Source organism: Rattus rattus, chromosome 1 (assembly GCF_011064425.1).
Source record: "Rattus rattus isolate New Zealand chromosome 1, Rrattus_CSIRO_v1, whole genome shotgun sequence".
In the NCBI taxonomy this organism is placed as follows: domain Eukaryota; kingdom Metazoa; phylum Chordata; class Mammalia; order Rodentia; family Muridae; genus Rattus; species Rattus rattus.
Window position 1 is genome coordinate 10,818,891 of NC_046154.1, and position 17,345 is coordinate 10,836,235.

General features: G+C 52.2%; 1 protein-coding gene across 2 annotated transcripts in view; it reads left to right on the plus strand.

The window, feature by feature from the left end:
- Window positions 1-17,345, plus strand: part of Spsb1 (splA/ryanodine receptor domain and SOCS box containing 1) — a 58,230-nt gene that overhangs the window by 16,435 nt on the left and 24,450 nt on the right. Inside the window, exon 1 of one of the 2 annotated variants that reach the window (XM_032894329.1) lies at window positions 449-505. The exons of the other annotated variant lie outside the window; for it this stretch is intronic. The gene's annotated coding sequence lies outside the window, so the exon portion shown is untranslated. Of the gene's footprint in view, window positions 1-448; window positions 506-17,345 lie in introns of those variants that run through there. 2 annotated transcript variants of the gene reach the window in all.

The following is a 17,345-nucleotide window of genomic DNA, read 5'->3' on the forward strand; positions in this document are numbered from 1 at the left end:
CTGTGTAGTGGTTCTTTGCTCCAGAACCACCTCCCCACAGCTCCTCCCAGGCTTCCGTGTCTTGAGAACACCGTGATATGGTTCTGGCTTCTGACCTGGATGCCAGACAAGTCCCCGTGCCTCTTGTGTCTCAGCTGTAGAACTGGGTGTGAGCTCCTGTGTGGAGCCATGGCTGGACTGAGCAGAGACAGACAGATGTGTGGCTGGTGCCTGTGGACCACTGGTGCCATCATTTAGACAATTGTGCCTTTTGTGGGTTCGACAGCTGTGCCGGACTCTGGGTGTACAGCTGGACAAGGCAGGGTTCATGGCCCTTCCATGGCGGGGACAGTCACATGAGCCGGTGATCAGAACACAGTGTAACTGCAGGAGGCACCCTGTCAGGATCCCAGCCCACGATTGTGCCCTAGAGCAGGTCCACAGGAGGAGTCAGGAGCCTCAGCGGCAGAAGCCTGGAAAGCAGTGCGGTGTGTGGGCTCGTCAGACATACCCAGCTCCCTGCAAGGTAGCCTCTCCGCTCTGGGACCCTGTTTTCTTCTAAGGTCGCGCTGATCTGATATGAGGAGGTGGGGACCCTCTTAGCTGCACACCTTTCATAAACACTGCTAAGGCAGGAGGATTGCTGTATGTTTGGGGCCAGACTAGGCTACGCAGGAAGACCCCGTGTCCAAAAGGGAGAAGTAGACAAGGAGCGCTACTTTGAAGCCCACTGGGACCATGCAGCTCTGCTCTCTGGGGACAAGGCACAGTCCCATCCCAGAGACTGGGTGTCCACGTTGCTTCTGCTACAGTTTCTTTGCCTCCTTCCTGGTATTACGTGGCAAGAACTTCCTCCTATAAATAGGTGTGGAGATCCACTAGTACTATGGCGTGTTCTTGGTGAGGGGGCGGGTGGCCGCTCACTGGGAGAGAGACTAGAGAGTTGTAAGTAACCGTCACTGTCTCTTGGGGCAGGCCTGCCCACTGTGTGTTAAACACATCCACTGGCTCAGCTGGCCAAGCCAGGAGCTTAAACCTACGGAAGACTCTGTCTCCTCTCAGCTCCCCTTCACCTCTGCCTTGCCTCACTTATGTGCAGATGTGGGGTGGCCACAAGAACCCTTCTGTCCCAGGCGTGGTCCGTTTGTTTGGTATGTCTCAGTCCTTGCAACACAGAGGAAGTGAGTACCCACCCCCTTCCATCCTGCAAAAATTTTAGGCAGGGGCCCAGAAGAACCCCGAGGGAGCTGTGGAGACCCATCTAGGGCTGATGGATCAGGCCTGAGGGTGTGTAAAGAACCCAGAGGCCCCAAAGAGAACGCTGGAGTACACTCCAGGCACAGACATGGCTTGATCACTGTGAGGGTTGTAGGTGCCCATCTACAGTAGCTGGGACATGGTGACTACACGTGGCGGATGCTTTGTAGACACTGAATTGAATGGATGAGTGAACGAATGAGCTCGCCCATCTCTTCGCTGACGGTGGAAAAGATAGCATCTTTGATCTAGCCAGGTCATACTTTGTGGTTATCCCGTTGATTGGCTCTCGAGGGGTCCATCCATTTAGTTCTGAAGCCACTGTGTCTAGGACAGTGCCTGGCTTACAAGGGACTGAGTCCCTTGACCTAGTAAGATGGACGAGGCTGCCTTTGGCTCTCTAGCCTGTGTCCCCTCCCTGAAGGATCAGGTCTGTCTCCTTCCTTCCCAGAGGTCTCTCTCCTACCTTCCTACTGAGGATGGGTGCTGTGCTTGGCTCTCTGACCATCCTCTTCACATTCACTGAAGGCAGGCGCTGTATTTATTTCTCCACGAGAGACATTGTGTTTACGTCGCTGGCATTTTTAAGACTCTAACATCCTGAGGCGAAGTGAGTGGAATGGAGTTACATAGGACTCTTGCTGGACAAGTTCGTGTAGCAGGAGGGACCACACTTTACCAGGCTCCAGGGAAGACCCCATTCCTGCTTTGCCACCCCTGCAAACCTCTTCCGTGCCCCACCCCACCCCATGTCCTGTTCAGATGTCTGAATCCCTGAGAGCCCCACTCCTACCCTCTAGGCAAGGGGCGTAGCTTTGGCCATGATTCTGGGGAAGGAGGCGGCAGGGTAATTACAGTTACTGGAAATAATCTTATTTCCTTTCACCCTTTTCTATCCCACTGAAAGGAAAAAAAATAAAAAAGAAAGAAATCAAAACAAAACAAAAACGTCCCCAAAACACCAAGCCGAAAAGAATTCTTAAACCTCCCTAGTTTAGTCTGTGCAGTTGGTCCAGCCAAGGGCCTTAAACATTTGCATTCCTGGGGCTTAGCTGGCTCTTTGGGTGTAGAGTTTCTGGGTTAGTGGTCCTCCAAGGTGGAGTCAGACAAAGTCCTTACAAAGAAAGTGTGTGTGTGTGTGTGTGTGTGTGTGTGTGTGTGTGTGTGTGTGTTAGAACGTCAAGTATCCTTACAAAGAGTGTGTGTGTGTGTGTGCGTGTGCGTGTGCATGCGTGCGTGCACGTGTGTGTGGTGTGTGTGTTAGAACGTCAAATAGCCTTACCAAGAGAGTGTGTGTCTGTGTGTGTGTGTGCGTTTGTGTGTGTGTGTGTGTGTGTGTGTGTGTGTGTGTGTGTGTGTGTGTGTGTGTGTTGGAATGTCAAATATCCTGCTAGGCATGAGTGGGCTCCCGGAGCGCCAGGGCGTAGAAATGGGCTCTGACCTATTGCAAGTCACCTCTGTGCTGGGAAGAGAATGTCCCCGGTTGGGTCTTCAGACCTATATAGCCCATTCACTGTGTGTTGGGGTCACAGCTGAGAAGGGGTAAGAAGTTTGGGAGACAGACATGGGGTTGTTCCCATTTCATCAAAGGCCATTTGGGTGGAAGTCACTTGATTGTCACTGTAAGGTGCCTTTGTCTTTAGGGCCAGTCCGATGACAGATAGTAAGATATGGGTCACAAGGCTGAATCAGTGGTGGGAGATGACTATGTTAGACAGGTGGGTGGTGCTGGGTAGGCCCAGGTCACAGGAAAGATTGTTATGGGCGGGGAAGCTGGAGGGCACAGGCCTGACCCTTAGGCAGGACACAAGGCTGGAAGACTTATCAACCAACGACCTGCTGTGTCGAGAGGTACAGCCCCACTGTAGGTGGAAACTGTTGTAGGCACAGGCGCTGAAGTGCAGGGCATCTCTGTGGCTCACAGCAGGCCTGGAGAGGGTGGTAGCCACAGGAACAAACCCAGAAAGTACCACCTATGAATGCCCCTACTGTGGCCTCTTGTCCCACGAAGGAGCAGCTCTGACATCTGTTTTATATGTGGGCAAAGGCTGTCTGTCCTCAGGATATGTACAGCTGGGTCATGCTGCCTGCCCTCTCTGAATTCCCACCCTGTGAGAGGATCAAAGGGTCTTTATTAACACCTGAGCCCCTGGCTTTACCCTTCTTTGGCGAGCCTTACCGTGGTCCTGTTCCTGTGCCTTCCTTTTAATCAGCTCTTGGTACGTGCCATGCTCAGGACTCAGTGGAGGCCATCGCTGTCTCCTCTAATCTTCAAGTCATTGCTCTACAAGACAAGGCTGTTAATCTGATTTGCAGAGAGGGGGAAACTGAGGCCCACAATATCTCAGCCGAGGTCACAGCTCACATTGAAAATAAAAAGCTCATATCTTTCTCTGATTTGGGAAAAATGTTCAATAGATTCTTACTTATTCCTGTTTGGAGAACTGTCCATTAACCTGCCTTCCTCCGTATGGTAGGTTCATCAGCTCTTGGCAAGTGTGATCAAAAATCCCAGCCCTGTAACTGATCAAGGCCAGACGGCTAATGTGTTTTCTTCCAAGCCTGATGAGAGATGGCTTCATCTCTGGATAGTCTAAGGGGGTTAGGGAATGCTGTGCTAAGTTCTGAGTCAAACCTGAGGCAGTCAAGGCCACCTGCTGGTTCCATTGTGGTTGGAAATTGGTGGACAGTTTTTGAGGGCCAAGAGAAGCCACATACAGGTCCAGGTATTACTGAGGGACAGTGGCTTATAATGTCAAGCTTGGCCTTGGCTATGCTGATGGCCAGGAGGAGGCTGGGGCCCTTATCCTGGAGGCAAGTTCTAGGTTAAGTCAGCAGACACATCCAGCCTCTTACCCTCACCACACCCTTCCTACCACTCTTCCCAGACACCTTTTGTTGTCTGGCTCGGACAGACGTCTGGGCTCCCAGGGAGGTTCCTGATGGGGGACCTTGGAAATAGGTCACTCCCTTCCCGTGTAGCCAGCACTGACCCAGATGTGACCTGCCTCATGTGACAGTGTCCGTCTGAGTATCACTCTTTGATGCTAGCAGTGGAAGGGCCAGGTGGCCATCTCATCCCAGCTCTGGCCTTTGAAGACTATCTTCTCAGCCCCAGCACTCTGCATGCCCCTTCTGTCAGCCCCTCCTCCTCGCTGCCATATTGGAAAGGGGAAATCCAGTCTTGACTTCTTCCTCTCTCAAGAGTACCCTGGCTGGGCTGGCGACTCCCAGTCTCTGGATGAAACAGACAAGTTCCTGCAGGGCCGAAGCCAAGGGCTGCTGGGCCTAAACGTGGCCCTTCTCTGGCCCCCTACCCTTTGGTATCCCACAGAATCTTGGGGTTTTCCATATATTCCTGGCTGGCGTTCTCAGTTGCACCCCACCCCGCAAGCCTTTTGGCTGGACCTTTAGGAGATGCTTGGCACCATGGCGCTTCCTCCTCTTCCTCTCAGGTCTTCCTGAGGGCCAAAGAGAAAGTCCAGGGGGCTTTCTTCCAGCAAAGAAAACTGAGGTACAAACCCCAAGGAGGGGATCTTTTTATCCGAGCTGTAGAATTCTTCTCAGAGTTCCTGGGTGTTCTAGGCCACCTCCTCTCTTTCCTCCAGCTTCTGTCCTTTCTGTGGAGTTCTATTAGGACCTTTATTTATCCCTCCCCAGACAATCTCAACTTGGTGGAGTGTGTGTGTGTGTATCTATGTGTGTGTCTCTGTGTGTATATCTGTGTGTGTCTGTGCGTGTTTATCTGTGTGTGTGTCTGTGTGTGTGTGTTTGTGTGTGTGTGTGTGTGTGTGTGTGTGTGTGTCTGTGTGTGTGTGTGTGTGTGTCTGTGTGTGTGTGTGTGTGTGTGTGTGTGTGTGTGTGTGTGTGTGTGTGTGGTGTGTGTGTGTGTGTGTGTGTGTGTGTGTCTGTGCATGTGTGTGTGTGTGTGTGTGTGTGTGTGTGTGTGTATATGTATGTGTGTGTCTGTGTGTGTGTGTGTGTATATCTGTGTGTGTCTGTGTGTGTATATCTGTGTGTGTCTGTGTGTGTCTGTATGTGTATATATGTGTCTGTGTGTGTGTGCATGTGTCTGTGTGTCTGTGTCAGTTTGAATGTGGAGGTAAGAGGACAACTTGTGGTAGTTGGTTTTTACCTTCTATGGCGTGAGTCCCAGGGATCAGTCTTAAGGCTGCAGCATGCTACATAAGCTTTCTGCCATCTGGGTTATTCTATCGGGCCTAGGGACCCTGACTTCTGATCATCTCATCCCCACGTTTTTCTTTGTCAGCAAGCCTGGCACCTGTGATGCAGCTGGATCGGACCCCAAGTAAGCAGGTTTGTCTACAACACCATGTGGACTCACCATGAGGCAGGCACACACACAGGAGATTACACACGGGAGACCACACAGCCATCCATGGCAACGGTGAATGACATTCTCAGTGGCTGCCAGTGTCCTACCATCGGTGGCTCTGCCGTGTGCAGGCTCTTCTGCATTTCCGCTGTTCAGCACATAGCAGATCCTCAATAAGGTTCTCATAGTGAGTGGGGAGATGTCTTGTACCAAGAGATAGGAGGATGTGGACAGCCTTGAAGCCAGGGAGCGTGCACCATGACAGCAACTCTACAACACTTAACTTAAAGCTAACGTTAGTTAGACTGGACAGTCACGTTTGAGACAAGAAGTCTGTTTTTCTCTGCCAAGGGGCCTGGGTGGCCAGATCCAGTGCAGACACATTCTTTCTATTCTTTCTTAGAAGACAGTGCATGGAAAGCACAGGGGTGGCTGGGTGCAGGATGCACAGTTGCTTGTCCTGTCTGGAAGGACTGCACTTACTCGCTGCTGCTCCGGAAGAGAATGCTCGTGTGGGTGGAGGGAATGTGTTGAGCCTCTTCTGTGCGCAGTGTAGATGTGGGTTCCCCAAGTTGCGGCTGCCCAGAAGGACCAGTTCTCATCATCCAGCCCGGGACAGATACTCTAGGCTTCGAACCAGAGAGGGTGGAGGGAGGGATTGAAGGCCCTGGCTGCTTCCCGGGCACAGCCAGCTCTATGAACTAGAGACAATTTGGGCTGCAGGAGACTTGAGATTCAGTTTCTGGGAATGAGGAGCCTGTAAAGCAAGGCCAGGGCTAAGGTGCTTCTGACAGGACGAACAGAGTCAGCTCAACAGAAAGAGGTGTCTAGCCACCCCTTCAGGAAGGCTGTGTCTGGGGAAGATGGGAGACCCTGCTTCCCCAGGACGTCTGTGCAGCATGTCTGTGGAGCACGGCGCTATAAGATAGAAGGAGCCCCTCTCATCCAATTGGCATTTATGAATTCCCATGCCAGCCTCTGTTCCACATCCTGAGATGCAGTGAGCAAGATGAAGCGCATGTCCTCATAGAATGACTGTTCTGGTGAAGATGGACTCTCGAGCCGGTGTCTCGGTGAACGTAAATGTTTTGGAGAAGCATGGAATGGTCTCCTGAGAGACGAGGGCTGGGGCAGGCGATCTGAACAATCTGCCATCTTGAACAACGGCTGCCAGGCCCCAGTGGTGATGGATGTTGGAGCAGAGAGGCCTAACCCTCTGAACGGCGCAAAGACCCTGAGTTTGAGACTGGCAGGAGGCCGGAGAGGCTGGACAGAACGTGTCAGGGAGAGGAAGAGCAAGTGACAGTGGGAAGGCCTACAGGCTCTGTGAGATGTCAGCTCAGGCCTGAAGGCAGCCACGGGGGAGTGTGGGCAGTGGGCAGCTTAGAAGCCACACGGGGAAAGAGAAAGGAACCCGAGGGAACCTTGGTGTGGAGAACAGCCTGGTTCTTCCCAAATTGACTGGGTTTCTGCCCCCAGACTTGTACGTGATGTGACATCAAATAAGGGTCTCCAGGATGTAGGTGCTTCATCCACGTTTGTCCGTCATGTGCTAACTTTGAGAAGGTTTAGTACTAGCAGCTATGCCAGCCCCTGCTGGACTGAGGCAGGCATCACAGGGACAGGGGTTCCGTGGCTGAATGCACACAGGATGCCAGGAAACAGGTCAAGGATAGAAAGCACGCAAAAGCCACGTGAGGGCACGGGAGGGGTGTCACAGAGGAGAGGCCACAAGACTTCCCGTGTCAAAGGCTCTGTAGGGGCAAAGTCTGATCAGGAAACAGGGTGTGCCTGGTGGAAGAAACCGTGAGCCAGAAGGCAGTCTTTAAAGCTCTGCTTGGAACCGTGGAAGAGTTCTTACCAGCAGTCCTGCCTCAGTCCCCAGCACCACAAATAAATAAAGTCTATTTATGCAAACACACAAACCCCTCAACCTGGGGAAATGGCTCAACCTTGGGAAAGAGCTTGCCGTGCAAGTACAAGGACCTGAGTTTAATCTCCCTAGAACTCCAACAAGCCCCAGTGCAGGACAGCACGTGCCTGTGAGCCCAGAGCTGGGTAGGCAGAGATCCAAAGAGCCTTGGGGCTTCCGAGCCAGCTACACTAGTTCAATCCTCAGTGAACTCCAGTCCTCCAATTCATGAGATCCTGCCTCAAATAATAAGGTAGAATGAATATGGAAGACACCCAGGGTTGACTTCTGCCCTCCACTTGTACACACACACACACAGAGAGAGAGAGAGAGAGAGAGAGAGAGAGAGACAGACAGACAGACAGACACACACACACACACACACACACACACACACACACACACGAGCACCAAAGCTTAACTTGCTTGTCAGCAGGAACTTTTTTGAGTCAGAAAATCAAATCTAAACAAGAAAAGAAAAAAGACTTGCTGTGTCTAAGGCGTCTCTGGGTCCAGGGGTTCCAGCCCTGGCGTCAGCAACTGTGTTTCTGCTATTTAAACATCTATTTTTTTTAACCCCTTTCTCAGAAGGTCATTTAGGCAAAAGTCCCAGGGTTGTTTTGACTGGTCCCATATCTTCACTGTCCCAGGGCCATGTGAATCATCTCCCGAGGCAGCGGGTGAAGATCGTGTCCCGACTCCCAGCAGCAGATCAAGTTCTGCTTTGTGATGGGGGACAGGGGACTCGTCAAAGTCAGAGCTGAGGCACAGCGTGAAAGAGAGACAAACCAAGAACTGGACGAAGGCATCAGGTGCCTTCCCCTAGCAAATTGTTGGGGACATTGAGCATTCTCATAGGGTAGTCATGTGTTTTGTGGGGGATGGATCCCCCCAAAAAAAGCAGTAAGGGATGAATCTAGAGTCATAGTAGGAGATCACAAAGCACCGTTGACCGCTGTCCTTGAAGTGACCTGTGCCTATAAACTTGCCAGGGTGATCTGCATACTTCGTGGGTGGCCACCAGATGGTTTAGCAGGGGCATGAGACAGCACGGTCCTGGAGGCTGGTTGGGAGGGCCTGTGGGGACTCCGAGAAGAGTCAGTACGGTTGATAACCAGGGAGCTGAAGCTCTGCTCCCTGCTGATGCCCTTCCCCGGGCGAAGCTGCCTACAGCAGAATGGAACCTGTCATTAGCAGGCCCCAGCAGCCTCTCTGCCCTCAGCAGCTCTGGAGAGCTCACACCCCCATTTTAGCTCTGGCATGGTTGATGGAGAATGAGCAGGGTGTGTTTCTAAAAGCAGCCTGTAGCCCACTGTGGGGCCTTCTCGCTTGCCTTGTGGAGGGGAAGTTACAGCTGGGTTCCCTTGGTATTCCTGGCTCCTGAGGAGATGGTTTGCCACCCAGAAAGCCAATCCCGCAGCTAAAGCCAGAGAGCTTGATCTCTCGGGGATTAAAGGTCACTGTAGCAAGGGGTAGCAGAGACAGTGTCTCAGGGCCAACCAGAGTCAAGTAACTGGCCCTGTCCCATACTGCTGTTGTCCCATCTGTCCCCCACAGCATGGCAGAACCAGATGCTGAGGTCAGGTGAGGGGCGTCCCCTTACAGGGGAGGATTTGGGTTTTTTCTGCCTTTGATTGGTTGGCCCTCTGGTGCTCATGGGAAGACTTGTCAGGGGAGGAGAGTCCCCTTAGGGTAGTCAGTGACTACTCCAGAACCGCCAAGAGCTGGTCCTACTGCTTTTTTGAGACACGGCCATCCCCTGCCACAGAGGTAGACACCCATGAGCTGCTAAGATTCATACAAACGCTCAGGCAGGCCCTTGGAGGCAATGTTGTGCTCTGAATGGGGACCAGGGACATGACCAGAATAGATGCAGGGGTAGGAGCTTGGCCTAGATGTCTCTGTGTGAATGTCCTCCTTGGAGGACTCTGGAGATGAGTGAGGCACAGGAGCTGGGGACAAATCTAAGAGTTTGAAGAAGTTGGGACATCCACAGGGCCCTGCTGCAGCTGCCCAGGTTCACTTTCCCAGAGAGAGCTGCTGGGCGGAGGGGTCTTGCATGCTCACCCCCCCCCCCCGGAGATAAACAGCGCCCTTGTTGCTGGCTGAGCAGACGCAGTCAGCCTGACTTTCCAAGGGGCTTTTCTCATCTCTAAAGTTTAGTCTACTTTGGTTTAATTTCAAAGATGGTATTGCTTTTGAGTCAGAACATAAAAATCCCCCTAGATGCAGTCTGGAGCTTGTTGACTGTGAGGAAAGGGGACACTGGGGGAGGGGAACAACTGGAACACCCTCAAAGCTTTTCCTGCCTGCAGCCCTGACCAGCCTTACCCTCCATGCCTTCCTGAGTAGCCTTCACAGGATGACCTACAGGGGTTGGGGGAAAGAAATACAGTTTAATTTCTGTCTATGCCAGTTTATATTTCTGGTGTGTGTACGTGTGCGTGTGCATATGCGTGTGTGTGTGTGTGTGTGTGTGTGTGTGTGTGTGTGTATAGTACATGTGTCAGTCTGTGTCTTTTGGGAGTGATTGTTTAAAATGGACGCTCCTGGTCAAATAGGCACACGAACTGGAAAGGGATGGTGAATGCTGGTGCAGATGAAGCTCTGGGTCGTGAGGAGAATGAGTGTTTGGCAGTGTCCTAAGAAGTCTGGGGAGATGCATCTTATGGGCAAGGACAGGCCAGACCAAGAGGAGGGAGGCCGTGGGCAGAGCCGCTAGCAGCTGGGCGCCACGCCTCTTTGCTTTGCAGGGAGCTGGTCCTCCTCGCACTGGACCCTGGTCCTGGGAGACCCAAGTCTGAGAGAAAGTTTGGCTGTTAGCTAAGGTCTCAATCAGTCAAGGGCCAGCAAACTCTACAGGCTGGGTAAGCAGACACAAGGTTGTCCGTCTCCTGGCGATGGTGCTCTGGAGCACGGGGAGTGGAACTTCTGGGTTGATCGCCAGCTTGTTTCCCTATTCACACCGTGTGGTGCTAGCTCTTTGACTCCCCCAGTGGAGGCCGGATCTGTCCAGACTCTAGAAATCTGACACCTGTACAGTGATGTCTCATTTTAATTTGGGGTTCCCCGGTGGACCTGAGTAGGAGCCTCCTTTCAAGTAAGTCCGTTTGCCGTGTGGAATTTCTCCGTTTTTGCAGTGGGCTCCTCACATCCTCAGGCCACATGGTAGCAGAAAGAGGAGCAAATGTGGCGAGAGTTACCCCCGCTGTAGCGTCACCAGTGAGGACCCTGGCGGGCAGAGAGGGGACAAGTTTGAACTGTGCTGCCAGAGGGAACTCACGCCTCAGAGGTGTGAGGGATGCCCAGCCAGGAAGGAAGGCGTTCATGTTTGGACTGAGGCGAGCCAGAGGTTGAGGGTGAAAATTGATAGATACATAGAGACTGGGAGGCGTCTGATTGAGTCCTTATGAGATGACGTCTGAGGGCAAACTTGAGAAAGGTGGTTTCCTGAGCCACCAATGCAGAAGGGTGACAGACGGTGAGGGACAGCAGACACCTGCAGTGGGGCAGTGGGCAGTGAGGAGTGTACATCACGGAGAGGACAGCATCTGTGTCAAGGACATAGCATGATTTCTAGATGAGGTTGAGAGGCACAGAGGATGCTTTTCTTAGGCCCGTTCGATGTATTGATTAGGAATCCATAACCTTGAAGGGCACTTAAGGGCTGGGCCTGAGCAGCCTGCTTCTATAAACTGAGTGTGGAAGGGAACTGAGGCCACAGGAAGAGCGGGCGGGAGGAGTATAAGGGATACAGGTCATCTTGGGACTCACAGCCCTCTCCCGGGCGCACTGGCCCTGACTTAACTTTAGAGATGTTCATTTGTTCATTCGTTTTATGTGCCAACATCTCATGTAGTCCAACCTTGAGCTCGCTATACAAATGGGGGCTGGCCTCAGACTCCTTATCCCTCAACCTCCCAAGTGCTGAGATCCCAGACATATGCCACCACACTTAGCTTGACTTTCTCTTCACCAACAAGTGGGTGGGTTGAGCACCAGTGACACCCACAGGCCTCCAAGCTTGTTTCCAGATATGTGGTCCTTGGTGATGCTCTGTTCAATGTCTCCCCGACAAAGAGCCCTAGGGCCTAGGAGCGATGGGAGCTTTTATCTCCTTGAGGCTTGACTTTCGATGTCTTAATTGGCATGAGCCTCCCACCCCCCACCACTTCTGTCTCCTGCCAGTTTGGTCTCCTGTCTGTTTGGTGAGGCCTGCAGCTTGTAAGCACATGCACTGCCTGGAATGGCCTAGACCAGCATAGTCTGGGAATCATGACAGGAAGGGTAGATGCAGCAAAGAACCCTGGGGACCCTTCACCAAATAGCCAGTGTCCTTCACAGCAGGGCTGCTCTTGGGAGGACTGACAGCGGTGGCCATCGAACAGCTTAAAGGGACACAGGGCACTGCCGTGGGCAATAGGCCACACTTCTTAGCAGTTTCGAGCGTCTGTCCCAGGAATACCAGGATGGGAAGCTTCTTTTCTAATTACTTTTAGACTTCTGTGCCTCTGGTTTTTCTTTCTTTCCTTTCCATATGAAAGAACTGTCGATTGTGGCAAACACAGCCTAAAATTTAGTGTTTGGATCTCAGGCTCAGACCTGAGGCCTCAGGCTCCATGGTAGGGCCAGTGAGCAAAGGCACTCAGCCTGCTCACCGGAGCTCAATGCCCAGAACCACGTGGTGGAAGGGAGAAGTGACTCCTACACGTCTGCTGATTTCACAGGCATGCCATGGCGTGCACACACACATACAATAAACTCGTACATAAATGTGTGCACGTGGGGTTGGGGATTTAGCTCAGTGGTAGAGCGCTTGCCTAGCAAGCGCAAGGCCCTGGGTTCGGTCCCCAGCTACCCCACAAAAAGAAAAGAAAAGAAAAAAAAATGTGTGCACGTGACAGTGAGCTCAGTGGGGAGTGATAGGTGATAGTAGGCGTGCTGTCATGACGCTCTCCCCGCTAGTCGGACCCATGCAGCCTTCGCTGTCCATCGCTCCGCCCTGAGCCCCGACATTCACCTGTCTGCACCAGTCTCTGAATTTGTCCTTAGAGGGACCACACAGAAGTGAAAGCGTACTGTATTTGTCTTTTTTGTGACTTATTTCATTTCCCCAAATATCCTCAAGGTTCATCCAGGTGTCAGAATTTCCTGCCCCTCTAAGTCTGAATTCTACCTCACTGGGTGCATAGATTACAGCAGGCACACGGGTTGCTCCCGCCCTTGGCTGTAACAGCTACACACTGTGGTGATCGGTCGGTCGTCATTGTTGATTTGACTGGGTTTAGAATCACCGTGGACACACATTTCCAAGTGTGTCTATGAAAGCATTTCCAGAAAAGTTAACCGAAGAGGAAAGACTCGCCCTGAATGTGGGCAACTCCATCCCGTGGACTGTGTGCTCTTAGGTTGAATAAAAGGTGAACTGAGCGCCAGCGTTCACCTCCTAACTTCCTGACTACAGACACCGTGTGACCAGCCGCCTCACAGTCTTGCTGCCATACCGTTTTGCCATGATGGATTGTCCCCGCAATCTGTGAACCAAAACAAACCCTTCTGTGCGTTGCTCTTGTTGGGTGTCCTGACACAGCAGCGAGAAGATGAACCAATCCAGAGAAGTAATGCTCAGAGGCGGGGCTGGTGCGATGATTAACCTGACCGTGTGGTTTGTGGGCCTTTAGAACTAGTTTGCATGAGGAACATGGAAGTTTGGAACCATGGGCTAGAACGCTGTACACAGAACTAACTATTCCTGTGGGAGTTTGGAACAATGCAGAAAGATGTGTGGACAGCGGAAACCTGGCTTAGGTTTCAGAGAGAACAAATACTCTATTGGGACTGGCTGGAAGCCGTTCATGTTTTATGCTAACAGCAAAATCTGGCTACATTCTACCTGTGTCCTGGGCATTCGAGTGTGACGTAAAGGTAACGAGCTAATTCATTTGGCAGAAGCAGTCTCATCAGGTTAGTGTATTCAGACGGTGGCCTGGCCATTACTTGCGGCTCTTATCCAGGTCTGCGGAGACAAAGAGCAACAAAGAGAGCAGAGAGGTAGGGAAGATGTGCTGTTTGGCCCGGATAGGTATGTGACAGAGTTTGAAGATGTGTGTACAGAGGGCGTGGAGAAAGGCAGCTGCGACTGTTAAGGAGGTGACCGTTGTTAATGACAGACTTCATGCTCTGCATTGGGACAAGAGGAAACCACCCTTAGCTCAAGACATCCCATCCCCCACCCCTCTCACACTGAGGGCTCCATCTTGTAACAAGAGTAGCTGCCTTTGGAAGGACAGAACCGGAAATGAGAATGGAGATGAAGGGTGCCCTGCTCCAAAATGGCCACTTAGGCAAGCATTTTCCCAGGCTCACCTTGAAGGCACACAGAGGCCTACTGTGTTGGTGGTCCAAGGGGACTAGGCTACACCTTGAGCTGACAGCAGAACTCAGCCCTGTCATCCAGGAGGCGTTAATTTTGTAGGCCTGAAAGATTTGAGGGGGCAGCCACAGGGCCCTGCACCAAGGTCCCAGACAGCGAGGCAGTATTCAGAAGGCTTAGGTTCCTCACAGGGAGGCCTTGAGAGATCATTGCATGAACCCAGGAAGGCGAAGAGACCCCAGTTATATTGGAGGTGCTAAGAAGAGAGGGCGTCTGCTAAGGCCTGGAGTAGAGCTGGCCCAAGAGTCTGTGCTGTAGGTGACAGCAGGGGGAGGGGACTAACCACCATGAGTTCCAGAGGCCAAGTACAGAGGTGCAGGGGCTGGAGTTTGCCCTTCTGAGTCTTAGTCTTGCTCCGGTCTGGCATTTCCACCCTACCTTCCCATCCCCCGCTTTGGAGCAGAAACGTTTATCCTATGCCATTGTGTATTGGAGGATATATAACTTGTTTTTTGATTTTACAGATAGGATGTTGCCTTGGGTCTTAGAAGAGTTTTTTTGAGTTGTTTTTTGAGTTGTATTGGGGCTGTTAAAGACTGTGGGGACTTTTAGGAATAGACTATTTTTGCATTATAAAATGGAAACGAGACATTATACATCAGGGAATGACCGTTACGGCTCAGTAGTGGTGTTCCTGAATGCCATGTGGGCATAGGGTAGAGTTGTGATGGGCAATCGTCATTATCAGTGCTCTCCCATCATCATCATCATCATCTTGGCTGTCCTAGAACTAGCTATGTAACCAGGATGGCTTTGAACTTATGAAGATCCAACTGCTTCAGCCTCCTGAGTGCCAGAATTAAAGGCATGCACCATAACACCCTTTAGTATTTTTTAAAGTATTTAGTGTGTGTGTGTGTGTGTGTGTGTGTGTGTGTGTGTGTGTGTGTTTCCTGTGTGTGCACCGTGTACGTGTAGAGGTCAGAGTTCAACTTGCAGGAGTCACTGTTCTTCCACCATGTGGGATCTAGGAACTGAACTTAGGTCATTAGGGTTGGCAGCAAGTGCCTTTACCCAGCGAGCCACCTTGCCAACCCATCTTGTTTATTGACGTACCTTCTCTGACTGGCCCGGGGCTCTCTAAGTGGGCTAGGTAGCCAGCTAGAAGGCCCTGGGGCATCAAATCAAGTCTTTCTGCTCATAGGGCAAGAACTTTACCAAGTAAGCATCTCCCTAGCCCCGTCTTGGTTCTTATCCTGCTTTCCCAAAGCAGGAGAGAGAGAGAGAGAGAGAGAGAGAGAGAGAGAGAGAGAGAGAGAGAGAGAGAGAGAGAGAGAGAGAGAGAAAGAAAGAGACAGGAGGAAGATGATGGACCAGCTGTTTCTGATCACTTTTCAAGCACATATCTGAGTTGAGTACCGGCCTCCATATCCAAGCCTGACTTAAACGGTTAAATGGCTGACTCTGGCAGAGCCCTCACGTTAACGTGCCAGCATAACACCAGTCGCCATGTTTGTGGACTTGCCGCCCTTCCCTGCCTTTTGCAATAGGTAGTGAAACTCTAACCACTTGGTAGGGAGAAGGCATCTGCTCTCTGTTTGTAACACATTCTGGTTCCCATCCAGAAACCTGGGGGGTTGAGTGCGCCAGGGGAGGGGCTTTCTGACGTGTGGCGTCTTCCCTGCCTCTTGCCTGGCTGCCGCCCCGTGTCCAGTCCTGCTCCCTGTTGTGTCACAGCCCCAGGGCCTTGCCACCAGGCCCCAGACAGTGTTTCACATTCTTACCCCAAGTGTCCTTGTGTTCTGAGCAACGTTTCCATTGACTCAGGCAAAACGAAGGGAGTGGGGGTTTCTGATAGCGTCTGGCTAATTATCCTTGGAGTGCAGTTTAAAATTTCAGCCCAACAGTATCAAGTCTAAGACGCTGACCCCCCACTATTAAGTTCATTGGCCTTCCCATCTGGGACTGGGGCAGGGTGAGCGGACAGTGGGTCCTCAAGTCCCTCTAAGACAAGCAAGGACTAGGGTTGACTAGTCGTCTCTGCCTCACATTCATTCTGTCTCCTTGTTCCCCGTCTCCCTGTTTCTTTTCCCTGAAGCCGATATAGGCTGATTACTGTGGTCAGAGAAAAACATGGCTCCAGGGAGGCTAAGGAGCCACAGGTCCAAGCAAACCTCAGGTTAGGGGATAATTAAGAGGGTCTCCCCGGTGTTATGGTGGCTCCCAAAGAAGGGTTTGGACCTTGTCTCAGGTCAGGACCCCAGTGCCCTCCCCACCCCATGCAACTCTAGGTAGCTGTGGCTATCCCACCTCCCTAGTCAAACTGCAGAGAAGAGCAAGTGAGCGGGCGGAGGAAGGACTAACACTTCTTTCTCCCTGCAGGTCACCCCGCTGCAGGGAGCAGACCTGGAGACTTGGGGTGTGGGCCTGAGGAGGGGTGAGATGTGCCTCTCGGGGCTCTTCTCCTATTTCTGCTTAATCCAGTGTCTACTCATGGTGTCCTGAGGCCCTGAGAGTAGAGTATCCCTGAATGGGAGAGATCCCATTCCAGTAAAGGGTGGGCCTGAGGGGGAAGGTTCCAGTTGTGCTGGGACAGGAGGGGACCAGCACCTGGCTATGTCAGCTGTTCCTGAAGCCCTACCCCACAATGCCCCAGGATGGTACAGGACCCTGGTGGAGCCCTGGCTGCTCTCCTGCCAGGTTTGGTTGGAGTCTGGTGGGAAATAGCTTTTCTTCTTTAATGGCAAGTCTTTTCGTCTGTTGACAAGTTACTTAGGGGAGGGAGGGAGAGGAGGGGTTGGTGGATCATGGCTGGCAGGATCCGTGAAAACTGTGCCCACCCTCAGCCTACCCCCTGCCTGGCTGAGGTTTCTGGTGAGACCTTCTAGTGGGACATCACCCCTGCACCTGCCAAGCTTTCAAAAGTTTTGCAAACCTGGCTCAACGCTCCGTGCTGTGCTGGCCATGACTCTGCAGCTATTGGGGCTCCCGTGTGTTCCCTGTCTTTCTGAGTGGGGTTCAGAGAGGTCCCTAGGTCTTGGGAAACACTCGGAGACATAGGAAGGGAATGAGTTACCTATTGGCCTCCCACTGGCTTGTAGCCTCCAATCTTGGAGGGCCCTTAAACTGCTGGGCCGATTAGCCTGTAATTGTTCCCAGCAGTGAGGAGAGCGGCCTGTTAGGCCTTCGTGTTTGTTTTGCCTTCTGTGTTAGGCCAGTGGTAACCAAGGGCCGTTTCCCCTTGGTGACGGTGGAGCTGACTCCGGCCAGGACTGATCCACGCAGCTCAGGCACGGCAGGCCTGGGGACCTGTGTGACAGCCACATTCAGGACTATACCCAGATCTCAGCAGCCCGGTGCTTTCACTGTGCTCCAAATCCTACCCCCCTGGTGGTGAAGACCCACCAACTTTCCTCCTGGCTTTTCTCCAAGGCACTTGCCTGGAACATTCCAGAACTCTGGATTTTGTGGTAGGTGTTGGGAGACTG